The following is a 12709-nucleotide window of genomic DNA, read 5'->3' on the forward strand; positions in this document are numbered from 1 at the left end:
CACTTCAGTTAGCAGCAGTGGGCAGGATCAAGTTGCTTTTAGCAGGCACCATCCAGTCCCACTTTCCTCTTTTCCAAATTCCAGCCCTGGGGAGGTGTACTTGGCACTTGGTGTAGATGGCCTGGAGTGGAGATGCACCTTCATTGCTGGGACTCACTGGTTTCAATGGGTTCATAGTAGACAGATTCATAACTGCTTGTGGGAAGACTGTTTCATTAAAAACTGATAACAACTCCTTTGAAGTGTGAAATTAGGAACAGTTTTGGTGCTCTTTCTAGAGCATGCTTTATCTAACTTATTATTCCAGTTTTCATCTAATATTTTCTATATTCACAGCTGCAGTTTTTCTGACTTGATGATAAAAACGTGAGTTTGGAGTCTACAAATGGATGCTCAGAGTTTCAAAGTGAGCCACCAATACCAAACCCAGCGCTTACTCAGACTTTCTCTTCCTCCTGAAGCGTGTAGCACAGCTGTGAAAGTGAACATTAGGAATGTGTACTACCTTAGCTGTTATCCCTACTCTCTCGAAATTTGTGTACTTGGGTTATTTGTGTTTTACAATTTAAACAATGGATGTATGTTTCTGATGCCTTCTAGTGCTTTTCTGAACCTATCCCACAGGGGCAGATTATGCAGCTGTTGTTTGGTGAGCCATTTGGAGCGATGTCTGTGATTTTTGAAGGTTTCAATGTATATAACTTTTTGAGGACACCTAAAATTTCCCTAGGACTCAATTTCTCCTTTATCTGTTACAAAACATAGTGTGATAATACCAGATAGTAAGGAAAATACTTATGAAATTGTGCGGAATACATTTTCTTTTTTCCCACTCACAGGAATCTCAATTGTCATGGAAAAAATGTTTTATTTTTGTGGCACTGTATATGTTAAGATAATTAAAGTAATATAAAGGTAAACTTCCATAAAAAAAACCTTTTTCAATGATTTACCAAGAATGAAAAAACATATCTGAAAGAATACCATATTTATTGCTGGGTTTATTTTTAAAATCTATTTTAATTATTTAATTTTTTGCATTTAAAATTGGCATATTTATCAGTTCTTGCTAAATGCACTGAAAATACTTAAAGGGTCAATTACTCTCCACGTAGTTGGAAAAACCAACCATAGTTGTGCTGGCATGAAGGGATTTCAAACACGAGAGCACTCTTTGGTATATTTGTAGTCAAAACATTACAAGTGATGTTACTCATCTCTGTTCAGTTCTTATGTACATCTCTTAATTTAGTGCTTACCTGTGTACGCCTTAGGCTAGTGTTTTCTCCATTGCCCCGAATGCGCTGTGAGTAGCTTTTGTACTATTGGTGATTAGATTTAATTCTGATCCAGAGATCCATGCCCTTTACTGTACATACTGTGTTTCTTTAATTTTTATTTGTTCTCATACTGTTTCTGCTGATGGCTTGGCGTAAGATCTTGACTCTTCAATAAGGTCACTGTTGATCAGTGTTACAAGTGGCTTGGCAGTTCTCTGTAAAAGCATATTGGGTTGGAAAGATACTCATCTAAAGTCTTTCAAATGAACTATTTAATCTATGTATGGTACCATTAAAAGTGGTTGTATCTGAATTTGCTGTAGGGATAACATACACTTATGGGAAAGTTCTATAAAAAGCTAATTTCAAAATGGCTCTTCTTTGTATTTCAGTTTAAAAAAAAAATACAAAAAACTGAAAAAAAAACCCCAACCAACCCAACAAGAAACCCCAGTGCATGTGTGTCCTCTGAGATGCAATAAACACCTTGATCAAAGTAAATATTTTGTTGCCAGTTTCATGATCACTGAGCTGTGTTGAGCACAGTAATACACTTTGAGAGGGGAAAAATGCATGTAGATCTCAACACTGGGCCTGCTGCCCATGGTAATGACTTTTGCTGATCTTTAAGCATTGCAGGAGAGATCCACACAAAGCCAGACTGAGCACAAAGCCACAGGTAAAGTGGGGAGAGGGAGAGGAAAATTCTCTAGTTTGACTTACAACACCTCAGAAGGCTTCATTAACACTCTTCATCTCCTTAAACTAAAGTAATGCTGGAACTCTGAAAGTTTATAATACTGGTCCTGATTTCTTTCCTATGTTCCTATTCAGAAGCTTATTGAGAGCTAGCACAGCTACAATGCTACCGAAATTGGTTGTGCTGTGGTTCATCTTATGGCAGGATGAAAGAAAGAAGAAACATTTCATACCAGAAAGACTTTAATGTACTAAATTGTATGAGGTGATTTATTAACAAAATGATGAAGCAGTACTGAATGCCAACGACTGCTTTGAAGTACTTTATAAGCAACAAAACACTGAAACAACTTGATCACATTCTGGTAAGGTTTGAATCTTGAATTGGATTTCAAAGACTGCATTTCAAAGACCAGGTTATGCAACCATTCAGGTAGTGATATTGCTTAAGAGTTTTTTTGGCTATTCATTTGGGTTTCTTTTACTTGCTACTACATTGGTATTCTGAATCTATCAATTTTGGCCTTGGAAAAGTTGATTTTATGTTTCAGCCTTAGGATGAGTGCCCTGTTGTGTCAGGGTGTTCTGGATTAGAAATCTGTAAGGCTCAGCAAACTGCTGTTTTCTCACTATTTGAGCATGAAAACCTGAACTTTACCCCCAGAAAGTCTCACCATGGTTTTACCCATCCTTCCTGTGTGCTACGTGTTGCCAAATGCAGGGAATGCTTGACTTCTTATCACCATGTTGTGCATGTCTTCTCAAACAAAGGACAGCATTTTCAGAGGACAGTCATAACCAAACATGTACATATATTAAGACCAGTTTGGTGTCTCATTCAAATTAGGATGATAAACTTGCAATGGAATTGCAAATGATTGTTTGCAATATTACATGTTTCAAGGGGCCAAACCTCAAGTGTGAGGGCTTTTTCTTTGCTGTGTACATGCCCCTGCCATGCAGTAATTGCCTTTCTGCATCAGCTTCAACTATGTCTACAACCCTTGTACCTCGCTCTTTTTGGTCTTCCATAGACCTCATGGCCAGTAGCTCTGTGCAGCCTGTGCTCTGTGTGGCATTTGATAACCTGTGAGGAAATAGAAGCCTCGATGGAAAGCAAACTTGGTGGAAAAGTAAGAAGCTTTTGCGTGGTGGGAAGTAAAACCCAGTGTATTTCTCCAGTGTGCTGAGTAAAGCTAAACAAAAGTGACTCGTACTCCATATCACAGAAGAGTTATAAAATCTGTCTTGCAAGGAAAACAAGTGGTTGTCTCTTGTCCTGTAGAAAAGAACATGGTTTTGTTATCGTCTGAGTTTCATCATCCAGGCATAAATGCATCTGTGTCCTGCTATGACTAACCATTTCTCAATACAAGCTACAGCAAAGAGTGGGTGGGGAGGAGGGTTCCCATCTGTGTGATGAAGAAACTGTCTCCTTTCCCTGCATTTTTTATGCCAGGAGGACAGGTTTTGTACAACCAATATGTCCCTTACCCAAGCTCTTGCTGTTCTGTGTGCTGGCTTCTTTAGAAGCTGGCACCTCTAGCATATGACACTTCTGTAGCTCTCCCTTAACAATTGGGTGCCTTAAGGAGTGGTAAATACTCAGCTTAGTGTAGAGGTTTGAACAAAAAAACCCGACTTGTTCCTCAGAACTGACTCACGTTTTGAATGTTTGGGGTTAGCAGTGTCTCCTACTCCTCTTCCCCATTCATTTTTCATTAATTTTAATTGGCTTTATTTGAGAATTTTATAATGCGTGCCTTTCAAAACGTACTGTAGCTTGAGTTGAGGGCTTCTGTATTGATGCTGGTGTTTACCCAGGGGAAAGCCTGGATGGTGAGAAGTAAATTATTGTTGTCTTCTCAGGCCCTGGGGGACCACCTTAGCATTTCAGCCTGGTTGCAAAATCAGGCTTCTACCTGAACTTCTATTCTGAAGATTTAGTAAGGCAATTGCAAAGGCTAGAGACTTGCCTTAAAATCCAAACAGGAAAGTCTAGAGCAAAAACTGTAGCTGGGGTGGGGGGTGTGGAGACTTACTTTGTAAAGGCATTTGAGACTTTAGTGATACAAGGTGCTACTTAACTGGTGGTTGACAGCATCCAGTTCATGAAATATCCAGTAGCCACAGCTGGCGTTGTTTTGTCTTTTTGGCATGAATCTTGGCTCCTGCCCCTCCTTCCCCATCTCTTGCCTCAGAATAAGAGCTGTCTGCTCAGGCAACTTACTCTGCATGGGGAAAAAAAGTCCCAATGATTTAATGCCTAAAAAAGGCAACTGAAACTTCCTATGGTAAAAGTAGTGGTAGTGGCAGTGACACAAAGAGGATACATGGAGTTAGTGATCCAGCTGTTCTAGAACATAAAATATATCAGAAATTTTATTAAAAGAGAAAACCTTTTTCCCATGTATTACATTCCTAGTGCTGTGAACAGTGTGGGAAGTGGCAGACACTGAGTGGTAATGAAGGGACAAAATAAGAATTTCAGAAATGGGATTACAGAAGGAGAGAGGCTATGCCTATTTTAAAGCAGACAGCATTGCCGTTTTTGCTGTTCCAGATCTTGGCTCCTCAAGCTTCACCACCTCTTCCCTTTCCCTTAATTAAACTCTGCAAATGATGTGGGCAGCAAAAGCTTGATACTTGTTCTGTTGCCCAAGACATCTCTGAATGCAATTAGAGATGTAAGAATAGTTGCCTTTGGGTGTTAGCAGAGGTGGCAGACCAGAAGCAGAAACTGAAGCAAGTGAAGAAACATGTGGTGTGACATCCACTCTGGCGGTTTAGGGGAACCTGTGAAGGGTCTGGTGAACGTCCACCCAGCAACAGCACTGTAAAGCACCTACATCCAAATTTTCATGGTTGAACATTGTGGTTTGACCGGTACCTTTGAAATATAGTTTGGTATGATGGAAGAGATTTGTCATTTTACCTCAATATCATGAATACCTGAAGTAGACATCTTTTTTGAAGGTCTTGCCAAAGCACTATTGCACTCTGTTGGAAGCAGAGATTTCATAGCATTAAATGCAACAGGAGGTACGTTGAAGATACATGCCACATGAAGCTAATGTAAAGATGCAAAGATCTGAGGAGGTGTGATCTCGTATGAGAGGGAAAGCAGAGTCAATCTTTCAGAGTTAAACTGGTAGTTGGAGGCAGGTTGGTTGTTATCAATGATAACTATGCAGAGGCTGGTGAGACCTCTGTCACAAAGGGTAGGAGGAATCCTTCCCTGCCCTCTTAAGAACGTTAGGTTGTTCCTTCCCATAGTCCTTGCCTGTCCTTTTGCCCACTCAGTCCTGGAAAGAAGCCACCTGTGTGGGAGTGGGGATAGTATTCCACAAAGGAAGGGAAGGAGAGGGGGGTTAGGATGGATGTACTGGGGAATGGTGGAGCGGATAGATGGCATGTTCTTGGGGCCACAGGTTATCTGTAATTGAGGGAGGGGGTAGGAGGTGGAGCAGTGCAGGTACAGAGTGATGTCAGGGACCAGGCAGCTCCATGCTTTCACCCCTGTAAGTTGCTGCAGGCCTGCAGCTTGGGTATTAAATGTCAGCAAACAGATTTTGTGCACAAGAGCAAGGTACAGGTGCAAGCAGGCCCCAGGCTTTAAAAGTACCAGTATTTCATACTCTTGAGTGTGTCTGTGTATAAATAAAGGGGATTTTTTTTTTTTAAACACTACTCAAGTGCAAGAGTAGGACAAGTTAAATTCTAAAGTTAATCATAAGACTATGCTTTATGTATCTATGATGTGTCTATAATTATACCCTGTTGATCTGGGTTGATCAATCAATAGGCTTTTTAGTGATTCTTTCTTGCTGGAAGCATCCTACACTGGCTTTAGCCAACTGAAAGAGCAGTTTCAAAACCTTGACATTTTGCTGTATTTCAAAGAATCAAGGAGGAGAACAGATCATTTCTCTTTTGAAATATGGAAAAAAACAAGTTTAGTAGATCAGCAAAGGAAGAAATGGGGGGAAATTAGTATTGAGACCAGTTTACTGTACACTTAACTTATTATACAAATTATGGCTTAGGTATTAGAGCATCTTTGAATCTACTGATTAATGAACCTGTGCACAAAGTATCTTCTGTTGTTGACAGGGCTTCAGCCACTTGGGAGATTTCGGTCTTTCCACTTTTATAGGAGAACCGAATTGTAGGAGGTATTTCTGTGGGCACACCTTTGGGATAGAGCACACCATTCCCTTTGTGCTTGGAAGAAGATGTTTCCAGCAGTGTATTGAAATAACCACTTCTCAGCTCACTTCTACCCCATCATAATGGTATCTCATTGACATCCCTGCTGCTCAGGGATGAAAAAACACACTGGGCCTTGCTCAGCCCCGCACTTCGCGGGACACAAGCTGTCGTGATTTTAAATATATATCAAATATACAAATAAAAATATGCAATTAAATATATATATAAATTCGCAGGCAGCTAGAGACTTTGCCTTGCTGCCTGTGTCCTGTGCCCCCAGCATTGCAGTTCACTTTGTGTTTCTTCCTGCCAACCTTTGCAGCAGTGTGACTGAAACACTTTCCCATAGCTCAATACAGTGCTCTCATTTCAGAAATGGGATTGATGGAAATCTAGCTGCTTACTTCATCATGCTTTATTGAAAATCTGGTTATGCAGAATTTGCTTATAGAGCTCCTGGATCCAAGGCAAGTCACGCTGGAAGTCTGCTTCTTTCTCAAAATATTTGACTGCCTATGATGCCTATAGGATGGCTAAAATGTTTTACTCTCTAATGCATGGTCCAGACGCAGACAGGGAGAGAGGCAAGGCAGCATTCACTACACTGTAGCTAATTTTTAATTGACACAAAAGCTCCATAAACTCCAATTACATACACACCATCCAACAGTTCTGGTTTTGTGCATGGGCTGTTTTTAAGCATCATCTTAAACCTATGTGAAATTAAATTAGCCTAATTATTTGTCTAATAATTAATTTACCTTTTTTTCTCTAAAACTTCCCTTTATATTTTAAAATCCAAGATATTGCCTTCTTGTTATCATAGTTCTTGTACAGACTAAATTGAGTTGATTCCATTTATTGACAGAGACCATACAAAAGATACTATTCTTATTCATAGTAATGTGAATAAATTACATAGTGACAATAAGCAGATTTTCTATTTAAATGCTCAGCTATTGTTTAGGATTGTAAGAGGTAATTATAAAACTAACATGTGTGTCTAATTCTGTGATGCTCCACACACTTTTTAGTCTGAGTTACTACTAAGTCAATGTATTTCCCCTGAACAGCTCTATAATCATGTTATTGGAGGACAGCTAATACTCATTCCCATGTTTGCTTAAGCTTTTCTGGTTTCTCCAGTACCTGTTCTCTTCAGTTATCCAGAAGGAGTGCACTTCATGGTTTCTGAGTGAAGTCTTTATCTCTGAAGATTTTAAAATACAGCCTGACAAATTATATTCTTGATGGCTAGTAAGATGTATCATTAGGTTGTGGTACATACATATGTAATCAGTACAGTTAAATGTAATTTAGAAAAGTGTTACACTGTTCTGTCCACCCAAAATGCAGTCTTTTGTTTCCAGAGTTTCAGGATCCTGGCAAACGTTTATTGTAATAAAGTATCTTATATATCTGTTAAAATATTTTGCTTCTTTTGATGTTTGGCTTCATGACTGATCATCAGGATTGACTCTAATCCCACTCCTCCATTTAGCCTGGCTTGTGGATTTTTCAGACAACTCTTTTTTTTATTTTTATTTTGCCAGCAGATGTTGATGGCTGGATTTGGGTTGTTTGTGCTTTTAACAGCTTTTAGAAATACCTCAAAGAATGTGCTAATGTATCCCTTACAACCTCCATCTCTCTTTAGAGGAGAACCATATATGGAGAAATGGGCAAATCATCTATATTTCATTCAAAAGCAATCTTTAGAGGAACGAAGAACTAGAAAATAATTGCAAGCCTTGGGAGCTGCAGTGATACCTACGCCAGGCTATATCCCATGGACACTTTCTCTTGTTAGGAAGGAAAAGCCCCCATTTCAAATCCACAGTGTTGTCTTTGCTCTTTTGGGACCCTCACAGGAAGAGGCCTTACCTTTTAAGTAAAACACTTTCTAACAATGTAGTATTGCAAGTGGTTGTCTGGAAATTAAGTAGCTGGTCTCATGTGTCAACTGTTGACAGTGCAGTTGGTTGTGGATGTGCTTCTTCTATTTAATGGCCCTTAAATTAGCTGGCAGGCTTACAGAATATTCTTTTTCTAGCTGTACAGCTCAGCTTCCAGCAGGCTTTGCCATTTGAGACTGAACTTACAGTGGCTGGAAACTTTAGCTGATAAGTCCAGTATTTTGATAGATCTGTCAGAGATGGAGGAGAGATGCAACTAAAATGAAATCATTTTCCCCTAGCCAAATTGAAAAGCTAAGCTGATTCAATCTATGATGTACTGGAACAGAGTCTCGTGTGAAATATAATATTTTTCTCTTGGCCAAAGCATTTTATTGGCAATATGAAAGTTCAGTATAACTATGCACACTGCTTCACTTAAAATTTGGCTCTCTGCTACAGATAAACAAGACCAATGCAGCTTGCTGCACTCCACTGCAAAGGCAATGCATTCAGAGCATGTGAAGTTTCCACTTTAAGACTGCTGGGCAGGATCATAAGATAGAAATCACAGAAAATAGAGAGCCATCCATTCTATTCCCCTGCTCTAAAGCCAAAATTGTATAATTCCCAACAGATTTTTCTCAAAGACCTCCACCACAAAGCAGCCTTCCCAAATACCAGTGCAGGACATCACCACCTTCACTCTGAGAAGGTTCCTGTTACTGTATTACCTGATTCCTTTCGCTGCTCATTGAACTGTTATTTCTTCTGTCCATGGGGAACTCCTTTTGTTCTTTGCAGCAGCAGAGATGGTATTTGGACAGTTGCCATGGTCATTCTTCTGTCTTATGCCTTCTGTCTTCAATCCATCCTTGCCAGTCAAGTTTTGTAGATATCTGATCAATCTTCATTTTCTCTGTTCTCTCTTCAACTGGCCCATGCTCGTATGAAGTGCGGCATCCAAAACAGGACACAGCAGCGGACTGAAGGCACGCCTGTGCTGTATGTAGCAGAAATACCATGTCTCAGGGCTTGTGAGGCAGGCTTCCAGTAACAGATCCAAGCATGGCATCTGCACTTTCCCCACAGAATTACATGACTGGGCCATCGTCAGCCTATGCTCCTCTATGCACTTTAAAGCCCTTCTGAAAAGCTGTGGTTTAAGCAATTTCCCTTCAGCGCACATTTGTGCACAGTGGGTAGCCATTTGGGGAAAAAAAGAGAATAACAGGAATAAAAGTTTTTAGAGGAAGTAAGTTTCAAAGGAAAAAATTTAGCAGTTTAAATAATTTCAGTATTGAGCATTGGCTCTTTGTGACACTAATAAGACTCAGTGCACTGCTAAATCTTTTCAGCAAGGGAATAGATTTGGGGAGGACAAGGAGGGAGGCTGTGGGCTGAATGTCTCTCCACAGCCTGCTTTTCAGGTAGTTGGACATCTTTGTGCACAGGGAGTTGTCCTGGGAGAATTCAGCACATGGCAGAGACGGCAGGAGATGGGACTGTCCATCCTCCCTCAGCCCTTTGAATACAGGGTCCTCAAATTCTGTTTCTCCCACATGCAGCTTGTGCCGGGGCCGGGCAGAAGAGACAAAAACAAGAAGCAGCTGCAGGTCATGGAGGGGTGAAGGAGGAGACAGTGCAGTATGTGGGCATAAATTCAGGGTCCAGCCGCTGTGACTGTATCATTAGCTTCTCTTCAGTTGCTATGTAAGTATCCCATTTACAATCATACTACTATGTCTATACAGTACATAGCTACATATAAGTAGAGTGTATTCACCAACCTACCATACATATGTATATGCATATATATATACACCCCTATATATGTTTATATATATGCATACATGTACACATCATACACTAGGTATCCAATTTTCAGCAGGGTCTCTGAAATCTGCAACTGAAAGTTCTTTGTAACACAGCTGCTATGTACAGATTGGAAAACATAAAATACCTTGTTTGGTAACCCTAGCTGTTTTTTGCCAGAACAGTGCTGGTATATCAGCAGTTTATTTGGGTTACAAGTTTGAGGTTGATACAAAAGCACTTTGATACAAAAGCACCCCAGCACATTTGGTGTGTAACGACACACTGTGCAGGTGGGGGTCAGCAGCAGGGTCCTTGCTTGCAGAGTGATGAATGTGTCCAACTGGGGGAATCTCCTCATGAATGTAGCTGGAAATAGCAGAAGGGAGAGTTTTAGGTGTCTCTTGAATAAGAATGGTGGTAGCATTAACAGATCCAGAGCACAGGTTTCTTTTCCATGTTAGCTGCACCATGTTCACATGCTGTGAATGTGTAAGGAGCGATATGGAGGAGCAGAATACAGCTACCAGCTGTGATCAGGCCATGACACAAGTCTGAACTGCTCTGCTGTCATGGCAAGTTTTGTGGGTCTTAATGGCCATAATCTCTGAATGTTGTTTAGATATCTGCCAAAAGACACTCTCTGCAGTAGAAGGTTGATCATCATCACCAATGGGAGCTACTACCTGCTGAACCCCTAATTCTGTAGTGAGTGGAGCTGCCAAAAAAATCCTCTGCTGAAAGGAGGATGACATTGGCATCCCACTAAAATAACAACAAAACAAAACAACTCCCCAGAAAACCTGACTGCTTTAAAATTTTCGTTCTATGCACTTCGTCAATAGGTAGTAGAAGAAAACCATGTCAGGTCTTCTTTTTAGGAATGGAAGTGAATCTTGCAGTTATTTCAGCAACTATCTGCTTCATAAATAACCTTGTTTCCTACCAATCTTGTATCTCTGAGCTGTATCTTTATCATGTTTCTACCAGGATGTGCTTGGTTCCATGGTGACATTGCCAGACGAGCCTCAAAATTTACAGAATTTTGCTTTCAAACAAGGGGGAGAGAACTGGCCTCTAGGTCTGGAAATGTGACTTTTTGTGTGTCTAAAAATACTCGCCTTGAAGCTTAGCCTTTGCCAAGGAAATAAAAGCTGCTTTGTGGCCTGGAAAAGTACGTGACCGCACGCCTCTGTCCAGGATTGTCTAATTTTGGCACTGTATGTGGGCTCTGAGTGATGTGGCAAGAGACAAGCACACGAGGGCCAGCATGGGCTCAGCAAACAGGCTGCACTTACAGCCCTGGCTCCACCTGAGACATTATGAAAAGGGCTGCTATAGGGATATAATGAAGCATGGAGTTTCCTAAGTTCATTCCAATATTCTGAGTGGTTTTAATTTATGCTGTTTAATGGTATTGAGGGTGAAAAAAGGCAGGTGCTCTTCACTGTACATACTGGAATATGAAGGCTTTACCCCTTCTGCAGAGTTGTGATGTTCTCTTTTGCAAATGATATGTGAGGAAATGCTGCGGAATCGCTATCTGCAACATCTATAGCTTTTCTTTTCCAAGCTTAGCGCCTGGATTAGCCCTAGAAGGCTGTGCTGCTGCAACAAGACATGGCCTTGGCAGCAGGCTTAAATAACTGGTGTGATAAACCTCACCCACAGCCGGCTACCAAGAAGGTCCCTGCTGAATTTCTCCAGATGCTGCGCAGATGTGGCTCCCTCACAGGCACATCTCCCTGCCAGGGATCATTGGCTTTTCATTTGAAACTTATTCCAGTGGATCTTGCGAGACTATGGGAGCCGTTTACAGACCAGTTAGTATAATTTGATTAATAGCTTCAAATTATTGTTTTTTTTGCAGTCAGTTAAATCAGTGGAATTAAGTAAAGCTTCCCCTGGAGAGTATGATGTGCCTAGGAGATTAAACTCTGTGCTTGCTGCTGGGGTCTAGTGCCTGTGACCTCTCCTTCAGTCAGCATCTGCAGCCTGAGGAACTGTCAGAGCAGCCCAGAGCTATTTTGTAAGGGACGTCACAAGATTGCTCCTTCAGCTGGCACCCTGTGTTAACACTGACTCAGAGCTTGTGAAAGCATTTCCCAAGGCTGGCTGCAGATGTGATGCATTGTTTTGGAGCTGTGAACACTGGTTTGCTTACAGTGATTTTGCCTTAGTTTTTTGTTTGCAGGTGTTACCTTAATAGCACTTTGAAGTGGTTTCTCTTGGACAGAAAGCCAGCTTCCTCACTGTGTAGCACCAGTGGTGGGGCATTATTTATCTAATTTAATGTTAGGTGTTTAAGTAGAAAATGAGGTGAAACCTCAAAGCAGATACAATTAAAAAAATTTAAAAGTGGAATTAGCAACAGAGAGAACCTAAGACAGGCAGGGAAGCATGAGATGAAGTTGCAAACAAACAGCACACTAAAAATAGCTGAAGTACAGAGAGAGAGACCAGTCTTGCTCCAAAGGGCAGGACCCCAATGAAGCATGGGCACAGTGGGACTGTGAAGATGCTCTGGTCAACCAAGGCACTGAAGGAGAGGTTAGAGCAAGGGGAGCTAAGGTGAGCCCTACAGGAAGCACTTCCACTGGTGCAGCTCCAGGCTGGGGCCATGGCTGGCACTGAACTGTTCAGTCCAGGTGCTTCCTTTCCTGGAGGGAATGGGATTGGATGGGACGGGATGGGGTGGGAGTGTGTGCTATGTGATGGGAAAGGCATGGTATGAGATTCACAGGACAAGGGATGTCTGACCCTCTACATCAGTGATGGGGATATTAGGAGGAGGAGTCTGCCCCCCAC

The 12709-nt window shown here is 41.2% G+C and overlaps 1 protein-coding gene across 6 annotated transcripts in view; it reads left to right on the plus strand.

The window, feature by feature from the left end:
- SNAP91 (synaptosome associated protein 91) overlaps positions 1–1781 on the plus strand; it is a 72887-nt gene extending 71106 nt beyond the window's left edge. For 5 of the 6 annotated variants that reach the window (XM_030489935.1, XM_030489936.1, XM_030489933.1 and 2 more), the window contains exon 30: positions 337–694. The gene's annotated coding sequence lies outside the window, so the exon portion shown is untranslated. Of the gene's footprint in view, positions 1–336 lie in introns of all 6 variants that reach the window. The other variant, XM_030489932.1, reaches the window with a different exon arrangement.
- Positions 1782–12709: the final 10928 nt, after the last annotated feature.

The sequence above is a fragment of the Strigops habroptila genome, chromosome 6, assembly GCF_004027225.2.
Source record: "Strigops habroptila isolate Jane chromosome 6, bStrHab1.2.pri, whole genome shotgun sequence".
NCBI classification, from domain to species: Eukaryota; Metazoa; Chordata; class Aves; order Psittaciformes; family Psittacidae; genus Strigops; species Strigops habroptila.